Source organism: Microtus ochrogaster, unplaced genomic scaffold (assembly GCF_000317375.1).
Source record: "Microtus ochrogaster isolate Prairie Vole_2 unplaced genomic scaffold, MicOch1.0 UNK45, whole genome shotgun sequence".
NCBI classification, from domain to species: Eukaryota; Metazoa; Chordata; class Mammalia; order Rodentia; family Cricetidae; genus Microtus; species Microtus ochrogaster.
In genome coordinates this window covers 2044904-2058212 of record NW_004949143.1, presented here as the reverse complement: position 1 = coordinate 2058212, position 13309 = coordinate 2044904, and the positions used below count along the sequence as shown (strand labels likewise).

At 42.0% G+C, this 13309-nt stretch overlaps 1 protein-coding gene across 1 annotated transcript in view; it reads left to right on the top strand.

Annotated features, from left to right (window-relative positions):
• The first annotated feature begins 4499 nt into the window (after window positions 1-4499).
• The window catches only part of Mtm1 (myotubularin 1), a 139240-nt gene continuing 130430 nt past the window's right edge, over window positions 4500-13309 (top strand). Inside the window, exon 1 of the mRNA XM_005369183.3 lies at window positions 4500-4568. The gene's annotated coding sequence lies outside the window, so the exon portion shown is untranslated. The remainder of the gene's footprint in view (window positions 4569-13309) is intronic.

Below are 13309 nucleotides of genomic sequence, written 5' to 3'. Positions count from 1 at the left end.
AAAAAATAAAAAAAATAAAATCAGACTGAAGGCAAAAAAAAAAGAAAGAAAAGAAAAGAAAAAAGAAAAAAAAATCCTCTTAGGATTGGAAGTGCAGAGAGTAGGGAAATCTCGTGAGTTTGACTTTGATTTGCAGTTGAACTTCAGGACTTTTTTTTTTCACCATGTTGCTTTTTCTACTGGACCCCAGAGTCATGTCCCCCACTGTACCTCCTACCCTGCACTGTGAACACCCTATGTAGTGATGTTTCCTGTGAAACAGGGTGTGTCCAAGGATCCGTGAGAACAAAGAACCTAGATTTGTCTGTGTGAATATTTTCACACCCCATTACATGCTTTAAACCTGCACTTAGCAGCTGGGAAAATAGAGCTTACTGACCAGCCAGTCCTCCAAGGAGGCCACATCTCAACTGTGAGCTCTAGGAGAAGAGCAGGAGTGAGAGAAACAGCATCAAGCAGCAGCAGCGCTTTTACCTACCTGTGAGACATAGCCACATCTCTTCATTGCACTCATGGTACAGCACAGCCTTGCTAAGTGTGTAGGCAATCCTCTCTATCCTCCTTCTTCCTGGCTCCCTCCCCCCATGCCATGTTAACCTCGGTTTTCTTGAAATACAGCTTATCTACACTGAAATGCACTCATACATGTTAAGTTTATAGTTGGAGCTCGGGCAGCTGTACACAGTTTCATAATGACCATCACGAACAAGACAGTGCATTTGTATTATCCCCTAAACTATTACTGTCGCTGCCCTTGGAGACAGTTTTCTCCCATTTGTAGTTGACTGGTGACCCCAATCAACTACAAGTCTGACTTCAATCACTCTAATTTTGTCTTTTCCAAGCTGTAGTAAGGAGTTGCGAGTGTAGGCCGGTGGTTGAGCACTTGCCGAGCATGCTGAGACTTTGAACTTTGAATTAATCTTCAGTACCATAAACTCTATAATATAAATGGAACAGCATAGTCTCTACTAATTTGTACAAAGTTTGTTTCACTTAACACGGTATTTTTGTAACTTATTCATATTGTAGCATATATTATAACTTTTTATTGCTAAGTAATATTCCACTATGTGCATATATTATCATTGACTTAGTTATTTAATAGCAATGGGAATTAGACCATTTGCATTTTTATTTATTTTTAGTTAGCATAGTAATGGTTTTGAGATATATATTGAGACACGGTCTCATGTCGCTGAGTCTGGCTTCACATACCATATGTAGCCAATGATCTAAACTAAATACCTAGTATGTTGACACATGCCTGTAACCTCAGCAGAGGAATGCACTCACTTGACAGATGAATGAAATGAAGGTTTATAGAGCAGTATTTTCACAGATGAACTAGGATTTGAACCTTGGTACCTTGATGCACAACTTTCTCTCTCATCTCTTTCATAGTCATCCTGGTGGCTTTAATACATTTTTAATTAACCTGAATACCTAAGAGTGCAAAATTTTCCAAACATATTCTGGACTGCTTTCTCAGAGGAAGCAGTGCTTTGAAAGATAAAATGGCTTTCCAACAGCCAGCAGCTTGCCTATAGAATCACTGAGGTTTACTGGGATTCAAATCACTTTCTGATTCCAAGCACATCCTCCTTGGGCCCTGTGCCTCACATGGGTATTCGTAATCAGCCTTTCTTCAGTCTGTTTCTCCCTTCACCTTTCCCTATCCTGGCCCATGGAGTTCAGTGAGTGAGAAATGAGAGATGGAAGGCCAAGCTCTCTCAGAGGCCTCTATTAGCTCTGCCTACCATACTCCTCCAACTTCAGTGAACAGAGTAACATCCAGAAGGCAAGAGTCACTCAACACAAGTCTTAGCAATAGCAAGTATTTCAGGAGGCCAGGTTGGTAGTGGGGACACAGACAGAAGAAGTACACTAGGTATGGGATGTGCAGCTCTAAAAGGTTGTTGGAGAGGTAGCATTATGTCCCCCCATCTATTGCTCACATGCCCCAAAGTGACAGGCCAGCCATCCCCCCATAAACCCCCTGCCTTGGGGAAAATATGTGTATATCCGTGTGCAAAGTGCAGGAAAAACTGAAGAATGGTTTAAACACACACACACACACACACACACACACACACACACACACACACCCTATCCTGAAGGAATGTAGGACTTGTTGAATTATACAGTTGCTTTGCTAACGGGTCAGTGGCAACTGCTCTGTTACACACAAAACATTTTTAACTTTCAAACTGTCAAATCTATGTGTTCCCAGGATCTCCATCACACTGAGAAGCAGGCACGGCAGGGGCCATTGTGTCTATTTTCTAGCCTAGGAGAAAGTTTTCTCTACTGCCCCTTTCTGGTTGGTCTACATCCTTACACAGATGAGGCTAGGCTGGGGTCAGACTCAGATGGACTCTGAAGAAATCCCTAGAGGAACTCCTTAAGATGAAGACCACCTGTAGCCTCTTCACACCCCCCCCCCGACTTCCAGCATGAGCAAAAAGTCTTTAGCCTCATTCTTGGACACTTAAAACATGCTTAATGTATACAAGTCTCCATGCAAGCTGTGGCTTTCCCTCCTCCCATCTTTATTCTCCTCTCCCCCTCTGCCCCAAGATTGACAGACATTGAGAATCCAGCTATTCCGTAGCCACCAGGGAGCCTCTTCAGCATGCAAATTTAATGAGCATGCTTTGAAATACAGCACAAATGTGAATGTAATTCAAAGAACTTCACAGTCTGGGGAGGGAAGCTGGCAGAGCAGACATTCAAGCAAATGATGACATCAGTACAATGAAAAGGACTCTGGGGGAAGCTTCTAAGTCTGCCTGGCCCAGAAACAAGTGTTAGTCTGCTCTCTGTCCAGGAGTTTGGCTAGTGCAAAAAAAAAAAAAAAAAGTGGAAAGGGCTAGAAAAAAAAACAACCCTGGAAGATCCAGAGAATAGAAAGATCCCTGTCAACTTGGAGGGCAGAGAAGCAGACTGGGAGAAGTGGCTAAAGAATGAATTGGTTCACAAAGGTCTTTTTTTTTTTATCTCAAAAGTGTCTCTCTCTCTCTCTCTCTCTCTCTCTCTCTCTCTCTGTCACACACACACACACACACACACACACACACACACACACACACAAAAGCTCCCCCTTAATCCCTGAGTAATATAGCGCTCAGGTTCCCACAGTAGATGTCTGAAATCATAAATGGTATCGAGTGTGTATTAATATAGACCAATGAAAACAGCAGAATTCATGAACTAAGAAGAGTAAGAAGTTAATAACAACAGGTAGCAATAAAATAGAATAAAACTATAATATTCTTGGGCTTTGAGGCCATTACTAATTGAAAGAAGGGTTAAACAAATTTCATGAACAAATATCATGAAGCACCACTACAATCAATCTGACAACTAACCCAGCAATGAAGTGACTAATAGGTAGAAAGTAGGTCCTGGAAATATGGTGATTCAGCAATGGAGCTGAGTAGCAAGATTTTCATCACCTCAAAATAGTGTGAAATTTAAAACTTATGAGTTGTTTATTTCTGGAATTTTCCATTTAACACTTTTGGACTACTGTTCAACAGTGAATAACTGAAACTATGGAAAGTAAAGCTAAATATGGGGTGGGGTACTGTATAATGACATTTGGATATATATATATGTGTGTGTATTTGAATGATATTAGGCAAAAGAGTTGCTTTTAGATTTTAGAGAATGAACCAATAGAAGAAGAAAAAAGATCATGGTGAAATAATCCCTGTTTACCTAAATTTCTCGTGCAAAATCAATGTGCAACACAAAACCAAGAGACATCACATACATTCTTCTATGAGCCAGATTAAGGGTGTTGTTCTATTTGATTAAGCACTGAGCTATCGTCTTACATTTGCACCCCTCCCTCCCTGCTTTCACTTTCTGTTTACTGTTTCAGTGGTCATCTGACCAAATCCTAAGAAAGCAGAACTAATTTTGACCTGTTTCCTTTTACTGGTTCAGTACTGCTCCTGGGAAGGTGCTGGCACAGCATGAGATACACCCCTAGCTTATGTGGGCTTATGAGTTTCAGATACTGTACCAGAATCTGTTTCAAATTCATGCACTCAATAATAATAGTTCATCTTTGTGATAGTTGCTACAATTTAATCTAGAACAGTTTTCCCTCTAGATTCCCCCTCCCCCTTTTTGCACAGATGTCGTGAGAGCCAGCACCAAAGTACTGGGGCTAACCCTCCCAGTGGTTTCAGCCTGGCACTGACTCTACAGGGGTGGATTCTGACATCTTGGCCCTGCCCATTCCCAGCACCAATTACCAACTACAATTCCCAGATGCCTCTATGCTCCGGACCCGTCAAACAGGGTTTCCCGGCAGTCTCACCGGCGAAAAGCTAGAGGAGGCTACTTAAGTCACCCAGCACCTTCCTCCCACCCCCATATCACATGTCCAGCCCCAGCCAATCAGAGATGGAAGGAGGAAAGGCAACAGCATCTTGGGGACCCGGGAGGGTTTGGAGGCGGGACGAGCGTGGAGGGGGCGCGGCGAGCGTGGAAGGGGCGGAGCGGGGCTCCAAAGCCGAGCAGCCTGGCAACTCTGGTGGCTCCTTGAGCCTGAGGTGGGTGCACATTCTCGACTGGCCTAGCGAGGGACTGGGCGCTGCGGGGACCCAAGGTGGGAGGGTCTATAGTAGGAAGAGGGACTACCTGGGCGGACGAGTCGCGAGGGCCCTAGCTGCCCCCGCTGGGGTGGGGGTGGGGTTCTCTGGAGAGCCTTGGCTGTCCCGGCGAGGTAGGGCTGAGGCCCTGGAGCCGCCGGCAGGTGTCTTCCTCTGGCTTTTCTGTTCTTCTTGCCCGAGGTACCCAGGTGGCGGCGGTCGAAGGTTGGGACGGAATCGGGGAGGGTTGAGGGTCGTCAAAACCACTGCTGGTACTTCGCTTCCCTGTTCCAGGGAGGCGAGCCCTCAGGACAGCCGCCCTGCCTTCCCGGCGACCGCTCCTTGCCCTGGCCCTGAGCACCGGGCGGACACCCGCCCTATTCCCCCTGGACCCGCCAAGTGGTGGCACCCTGGCACTGGCCACAAGCCCTTCTTTATCGCCCTAGGCCATTGTTTTTGTGTCGTACACGGGGGGTTATCTGCTTTTGCAACAGTTGAGAGATCTGAGAAGGAACGGTTAGTTCCCCCCCCCGTTAGTTCCCCCCCCCATATGCAGTCGGAAGTGTAAACAGTCACTAGCAAGCGCTTTTGGCCCGGTTGCCTCCCTTAACTGTCTGTTGTGCTCAGAAAATGAAAAGTAATTTTAGTATTTGCCTAAGCAAAAATAAAGCGAATCTCGCGCGAAAACTGCATTACGGGCTTGATGGACGTGTTTGAGGTATGAAACAAATGGCTTGTACTTGGTTTCTGAACCAGATCTTCTCAAGAGTGGAATCCGAGCATTTTTAGAACTGCCCTTCAGGTAGTTATTTCCTGAATGAGGGAACTGAGGCCCAGAAGAGGTTAATGTAACAATGGCTCTAGGCAACCCAGTGGCAAAGCTGATGTGACAAGCCAAGTCTGGGGGTTTCTTGGAGTCTGTCTAGTCTAGGTTCCTCCTACCGTAGCTCAGTTCTGTTCACTGTGAAGTATCCACCTTAGAGTACCAAGACTGAAGTTTTACTACAGGTCAACCCTTTCGGAATTAAAGGAATTTCCTTTAAAATCAGTTTACTAGCCAACCTTTCCTAGATCACATATATTGGGAAGGATTGTCAAATTTGATTCCAAAAGACTTAAGGCATTTTTACAGGATCAGATCTAGCTTTTAGGAGATCCCATGCATTGGAGATTAAAACTGGTGACCCTTTCCTTTCTGTAGCAGTGGAGCAGGCTTGTGTTCAAAAGTAGTTAGCAATTATGTGGGATTATAGATTCTAGTCCTCTTGTTATATGATTGGTCTCCTTAAAAGTCTTATATTTCTCAAGTTGTTGGAGGTTCCATTCATTCATTAAACTTTGCCTATGGTGTAGATGCATTGTCTGGCCTAAGCACCAGGAAGACAACAGTTAAGGACTTATTGAGTTGATATAGGGAGTGTCAGACAAAGAAAAAAGCAGCGATGTGTTTATTAGCAGAGGGGAGTTGTAAAAAATAAACTTTGAAAGTGTCCAGTGGCATTAAAACAGGCTGGCATGATGGAGAATGTCTTTGTCATCACTTGGAATTCCTAATTTTTCATAGTTGTTACTGCACTGAAACAAACAAATTGAAAATGAAATATGTCTGAGTTCAAGAGATTCTTCCTATGGAGTCATCATTTCTCCAATGAGTGCCTCTTAAATAAGTTCATCACAGCTCATTTCTTATTGTATTTTCCCCTTAAGTGCAAATAGTAATTTCAGACTCTTAGAGTGATGCTTTTCAAGTAAATTTCTGTCTCCCTAGTTAGATAGATCGCTGTTAAGTGCAGAAGTCTCCAGTGAAGTCAGGATAGCGTGCTTATTTCTAGCCACTGTCTGCTGGACTTTCAGCCTACCTTGCACGAAGGTTTCTATTCTTGTATACAGGCTCGTACTGTGAACCTGTTATCTGAAATGATCATCTCTCTATGTTGCCTGGCTTCTAGAGATGCTAGCTCACTTTGAAATAGTTCAGAGTCAAAAAGCACTCGAGACCTGAGGAGCAAGAGCACTCCTTAATAAAATGGCAAAGAAGAAGTCACAGCAGAAGCTAGCTGTTCAGTCCCGCCACTTTTCCTACTCTGTGTGCTGACTGCAGGAGTTATCCATTCTGTATGTTCAGTGTTTCCAAGACAGTCTTTATGATTTCTAAAAATGACCAATGGTACAAAAAGTACTGTAATAATATTGATTCAAAAAGAGAATAGGATTAATAAAATGTAGTTGCTTTAGAAACTATTGAAAACACATAGTCCTAGCTTTTATTAAGGGCCCAAAAATGAAGAGAAAAGAAGAGACTCTTAAAAACTTCCTAGGTGACATTTTTAACCAGTGCTCAGCTGATTCCAAAGGCTGGGGTTTCTAGTTATTTCTAAAGATTATCCAACTTTACAATAACATAATGGGTGTCATTCATTATTCTTTAGTCTCTCATTCTGTTTATGACCTCTTATAAGTTTCAATTTCCTTATTTTCTGGCTTTTAGTTCATTTCTTCCTTTTTGGCAGATATCAGAGGGACAGGGACTGTCATTTGCCTAGAAGGTATAGACTCAGGATTCAGCAGTCTTGAAGCCGTAGTCAATGAGGGCAGTCTTCTTACTTCTTTGTCTGTTTCTGTATATAAGAAAACAAAACAATAATAATAGTTTCTCGAAGGGTTGGTGGGAGGGCTGAATGATTCCTCTACATTTAGTGCTTCAAACAGTCTTGCACATAGTAAGCATTCAAGGAAAGTTAACAGTTGTCTTGCTTCGAACCGCTTCCTGTCATGTTCTGTTAGGTTGTTTTGAAAGGGCTCTCACTTTATAGCCCAGTCTGGCCTGAAAGTCAGGACAATCTTCCTGCCTCAGCCTCTTTGAGTTCCATCTATGTGCCACCACACCTATTTTTGAGTACTTCTAATAAGCCATTAGAGATCCAGTAAGGTGGATTTTCTACACAAACCTTTGCTTTCCATTGTTGGTGTGAGCTTAATTACAGATGGCAGTGGTACCCGTGTCTGCAAGTCTTGAGGCACTAAATCCTTTTTGCCATGTGGAGTGAAGGTCTACTTGGAATCATATTCTGCTTTTTACCACAAACAGTAACAGAGCAGGAAGGGCCTTCCAATTACAGGGCCTTGTACTTAGAAGATGGTCTTTCTTTGGCATAGCTTTCAGTATCTTTTCCCCACAGAATACCACAGAAGTCTCATTCCTTTTAAGAGTATGGAAGCATCTCTGTAGAGAATTGGCATTGTGCACAGTGATTTCGTGCTAATTCTGCCAGAGGACCAAGGAATGGTAAATGAGCCCGTGGTCCATGTGAGGTATTGGAGAACTCCTTGCATCTGGATTCTAGACAAGAGGTTGAGGTCCCAGTTTTTCTTAACTGTGTGACTCTAGACAAGTTATTTTAACCTTGTTACTGATAGCTCTTCTGTTTGGAAGATGGAGGTAATAAAACCTGCCCTGCCAAACCTCCAGAGACCTAACAGAACCCAAATGTGCACTAGAAGCCTTTGTAAACCTTGCAGCATTGTCATGATTGCACTAGAGTGTTACATAAGCCATTGATGTTTGGAGAACTGGTATTAAGCAGGCTGTCTGCCTTCCTGTTGTTCTTGGTTGTCCTCTGCATTGGAGCTACGGATGTGCCCTCTGCCTCAACTCCCTCTTTTGTTTGCCTTGATACATGCAGTATTTTATTCTGATGCCCTAATGGACCTGGAACATCAGTATCCCTTTTGAGTTTCCACTCCATTCATTCCTAAAACGGTATCACTGTGTAGCCAATACTTAATTAGCAATACCAAGGTGGCTCCTGTGTCGTGGAGTTTTACTCACTTCTAATCCAAGTGTAAAGGCATGGAAGGTTTCCCTTTTCCCAGTCACGTCCAGGCCTCAGTGGTTCAGTCAGACTAGAGTGGATGGCCATGATTCCATGTGAGGATGAAAAGTCATCCTGATCTTGTGAAGAGATCCAAAGATGGGATTGTTCCCTGTATCATTTTCACTCACCCTGTCTTTAAATGACAGGCCCTATTTATGAATGATAGGGTTGGAGTTCTCTTTGCAAGGCACTTGGCTTTCTTTCTCCATAGCTCAAGATGACTTCACAAGGAACTTTGCTCCATTTTATACTTCTAATAGTTTAGTGTGTGCTTTCATGGCTGAACCTCACAGGTTACTCCTGCATGTTGCAATGTTTTTCTTTGTTGTTTTGTTTTGTATTGTTATTTTTTTTATCTAAGAAGGAGTACTGAGGTTCAAGATGCTTTATAAAATGTCTCTGAAACTTAGCCTAGCCCAGAGTTCATAGTAGGTATTTTATAAATATTGTTGACTTGAATCAGAGGAGTAGCAACTTAGATTTGTTGGAGAATGTTGATTTGAATCATTCTTCTGTATGTCTACCATTCATGTTCCTTAACTAGGTTAAGATGTGGAGCCTGTGCCTTCTGCTTGGGTTCTGATAGTGGGTAAATGAGAAAAGTCTGAATGTAGCATTGGGAGGGATCTCATGCATTGCTTTGCCACTCCTTTCTTCTCAGCTTCTTGATATTTGGACTCTGTCATGAGTTTAGGCTCATTTTTGCTTTGTTTGCAAATATGTGTGGGTTAGGGAAGGGCTAAGGGAAGTTGAAGGGTAATAATTAAAAGTAAAAATAAAATTAACTTGTTTGTAAGATGTTCAACTCTAATCCCATTGTACAGACTTTGACAGCATTCGGAGGTGCCCTTTCTTTAGCATGTGATAATGATTACATTCTGATGTCATATCCTTGAACTTTTGGTGAGAAAGAAGCACTTTGTTTCCTGAGCCTTGTAATGGAGTACACTGCTCCATCGGTGTCATCCTTTCCTCTTTGTGGGAGTGACTGGGACAGAGGTGAGCTATAACAACATTCCTAGCAGTGGGTGGTGGTGCTTTAAATTCCCTTTGTTGACCTTTACATTTCTTTATGGCCCTGAGATTGCTTAGGTGGGGATTTAAAAGAAAAGGGACTTCACTTGATTTCAGTATTGCCAAGAAATGACCCCAGCTGTTTTAGACAACTAAGAACTGTGGTTATTTGCCAGTGACCCCTGGCTATGACTCACAGTGTACCTCCTAGTTAGTGCTGTTCAAGGATAACCTGCAGGAAGATCTCAGGAGAGTAGGCCCTTCACACTTATCTGTGTCATTAGCAGCAACCATATAATTTTAGAGTTTCCTGGTTCTGAGGTGTTCCTTATATGGAACAGTGGTTGAGGATGTGAGAAAGCATGTGTCCCACCCTCCCTCAAAGAGGCTTGTTGGAAATGTCCTCCACCTCTGAGCCCCTTGCTGTAAAGTCTGGTGGCCTTTCAGGCTTTCAGTTAAACTCAGGTGTAAAGTGGAGGCAGAATCTAACCCTGCAGGACATTTTCATTCTTCCTATTATCAATTTGAATCATTTCTCCAGAAATTCCCTTAGTTGACAAGGATTGTCTGGATGCCCTTAACCCTCAGTAGCTACCCAGAGAGCTTGTAACCTATGCAGAATCTCAGGTCAGCTAACCCCTGCAGAATCTGCATTTTCAGGTGTACCCTGAGTGCCTATTATGTAAATGAAAGTTTGAGATGCTTGATAGAATATCTGGTCATACCCTGGCTTCCCAAGTCTTTGGAAAAACATTAACCAATACAGAGTTCTAGATTGAAAAAAAAAAACCAAACAAGCAAAGTAAGTTTTAACAAATATTGTATAACCAATTATATGTAAAATACAAGTATATGTAAAATAGGATCATTTAATACTTAATGAAACATCACCCTTTTTTTTATTAGACTTGGAAATGACTTGTGTATTTTGCTTATAAGACATCTCCATTTTGACTAGCCACGTGGTGCATGCTGAAGAGGAGCTTGTGCCAGTTGCTACACTGTGGGACAGTAGGGCATTGAGAGAAACCTTTTGGCTTTGATTTGCTGATGATTTCATCAGGTTAGCTTTTAGTGCCCAACCAGCTGCCTCGATAATAACTTACATTAATGTTAGCCTTAATCTTTGCCAAGCCTTTAGCCCATTGCTTTTACATAATGTCTGCTTTGAGGGTGAAATTATTAATATAAGTGCCAAGTTTCTTTCAGAAAGGTCAGGTCTATGGCGAGCTTTCAGGTGGCAGCATTGGGATCTGGGGTGACACTAGCATGGACATTTTTGAAAAGTCATCTTGTGGCTGCAGGATTATGTAGCTCCACTGAGAGCACCTGCTTTAGGATCACTTCTCCAACTACGCTGTAGTGGGAATTCATTTGGCCGATAGTCTTTTGGGCATTGGCCCATTAGGGCATGGTCCGAGGTACTCTAAGTGCAGACAAAAAGCCTGCTCCCTTTCTCTTTTGGGTGGTGGTCAGAGTCCAGTTCGCAGCTTCCAACATCGACAGAGGACCATGGCTCTCTATCCTTATTGTGAGTTTTTTCCCAAATAAATAAATACTTGTTTTCCTTTATTCAGGGCTCTTGTGGACCTCCTTAATTATGTCTTCATTCTGGCACCCTTCGTGGGGCTTGAACCTACCACCCTGAGATTAAGAGTCTCATGCTGTACTGACTGAGCTAGCCAGGTTTCAAGGGCCAGCACAGGCTCTGCCTCAGTGGGTTTCGCATGAGGCATGAGTATAGCATAGTCTTCTTGGTTGCAGCCAACTCCTGGGCGATGCCCAGGCTGCTGCTGTGTGGGTTATACTTGTGATTAGCCAGCAACACCAAAATCACCTGAGGGGTTTTTACAGTAGCAAAAGTTCCCTGGCTCTGTGCCTGGAGCTTCTGATTCAGCAGGTCTGGGCCAGAGCCCAGGATCCATGTTTGAGAAGTTGTGTTGCTTTCAGTGTTTCATCATAAAACATTGAGTTTACCTTTGGTTTTGTGCAGATGTACAGCTAACACACATTTTGGAAGTTCTAAACAGAAGTTGAATTTTAACCAACCCCCTTTGTGCTTAGAGGGTAAAGACACACACACAGCTTTCTTTGAATTTGTTGATGTGGTGGGCTATGTTAAGAGATTTTCTAGTTGAACTTCAGCATTAGCTGATTTGTGCTGTTGACACAGAACCATTGTGCACATGGTCTTGCCTACTGCATTGGATTGCTAGTATTTTAGTGTCTATATTTGTCACTGAGTTTTGGCTTCAGTTTTCGTGTAGTTTAATACTGTGATTGACAATGCTAGCCTTATAAAGTGAGTTGGAATGTTCCCTTTCTCTTTGTTTGAAGTCTGTGAAAGGTTGGAGCTTATTCACTTTCTTGAATATTAATAGAACTTGAGGTAGAGCCATATGTGCCTGGGAGATTTTCAGTTGTCTCTATCTGACTGTTTACCCATCTGCCCCTCCCCCTTTATGTTATCATCTCATTAGATTAGGGGGGCATCAAGCTCACTACTCTGAATATCCTGCCTCCACATCCCAAGTCCTGGGAAGACAGGTGTATGGCACCACATGCAGCTTTGCCTTTTTTTTTTTTTTTGGTTAATTTTACCAAGTTTGTTTGTTGGGGACCAACCTGGTGATATGATTATACTTCCTCTTTTTTTCAAGTTATTTTTTGGCTAATATTTAAATGGCTGAAATTTTAAGTTATTTTAAGATCATAGTCATAGCAACATCTATTCAGAAAACTGATTTCATCCCTTTCTCAGGACGGGCATGTATCTACTACTTCTACTACAGATAGTCAGCCTTCTGAGTTCTTTTCTTTTGAAATCTTGAGCAACCACAAACTGATTTATTTGCATCCCCCTGTTTCTTTCACACGCTATTCAGGCTTTGCTTTTTCATCTTAAAATCTAGTCCAGAAATCACTCTTTTCTTTATGATCTTTTTTTTATTTATTCCATTGTTTGGGTGTTTCAAAGCATAGTAGTTTCATTAGGATCACATTCTAGCATATTGTAATTTCCATTGTAATTCATTTGCTCATCTGTGAGTTTTCCAAAAGTAGATTTTTAAAATCTGAAATGTTTGCCAGCAGTTTTCAATATTGACTCGTAACTACACAACCATAGAATGTAGGTGAATTCTAGTAGCTCTTTGACATTTGGATGCTGGGTTAGTCTGGTCTTGGTGATTGGCTGCTTTGTTCTGTTTTTTATAGTCATGTTTATGTTGTGCATGCCAGTAACTCCTGCCTTTTATTACTGAGTAGTATTCCATAGTTTACTAATTGATAACCATTTGGGTTGTTCAGTTTGGGGCTGAACTATGACCAGTCATTTCAACTTTGTGTGGCTAATGTTATCATTTGCTTTGTAAAAACTGTACTTTGGCAAGACATTATTGGATTTCCTACAAATACAGGTTTTGATTTTTTGTGTGTGTGTTTTTGTTTTTTACTTTTATTTTTTTGAGACAGGTATCCCTGGCTGGCCTGGAACTCACTTTGTAGATCAGGTTACCCTTGTACTCATAGAGCTCCACCTACCTCTGATTCCCGAGTGATAGGATTAAAGGTGTACTCCATTATGCCTATCTTACAAATAGAGTTTTATTTCTTCATTTTATGTTATATATACCATTTTTATTGTCTTATTGAACTTGTTAAAATTTCTAGAACTTCTAACTGCATGTGTTCTTGCCTTATTCACATTGTTGCAAAGTTTTCTGTTTTTCACTGTTTCTGTATCAGCTGTAGGTTTCCAGAGATAGCATTCCTTCTTTGCTGGACACTTTTTCTTTTTTTTTCTTTTTTTTT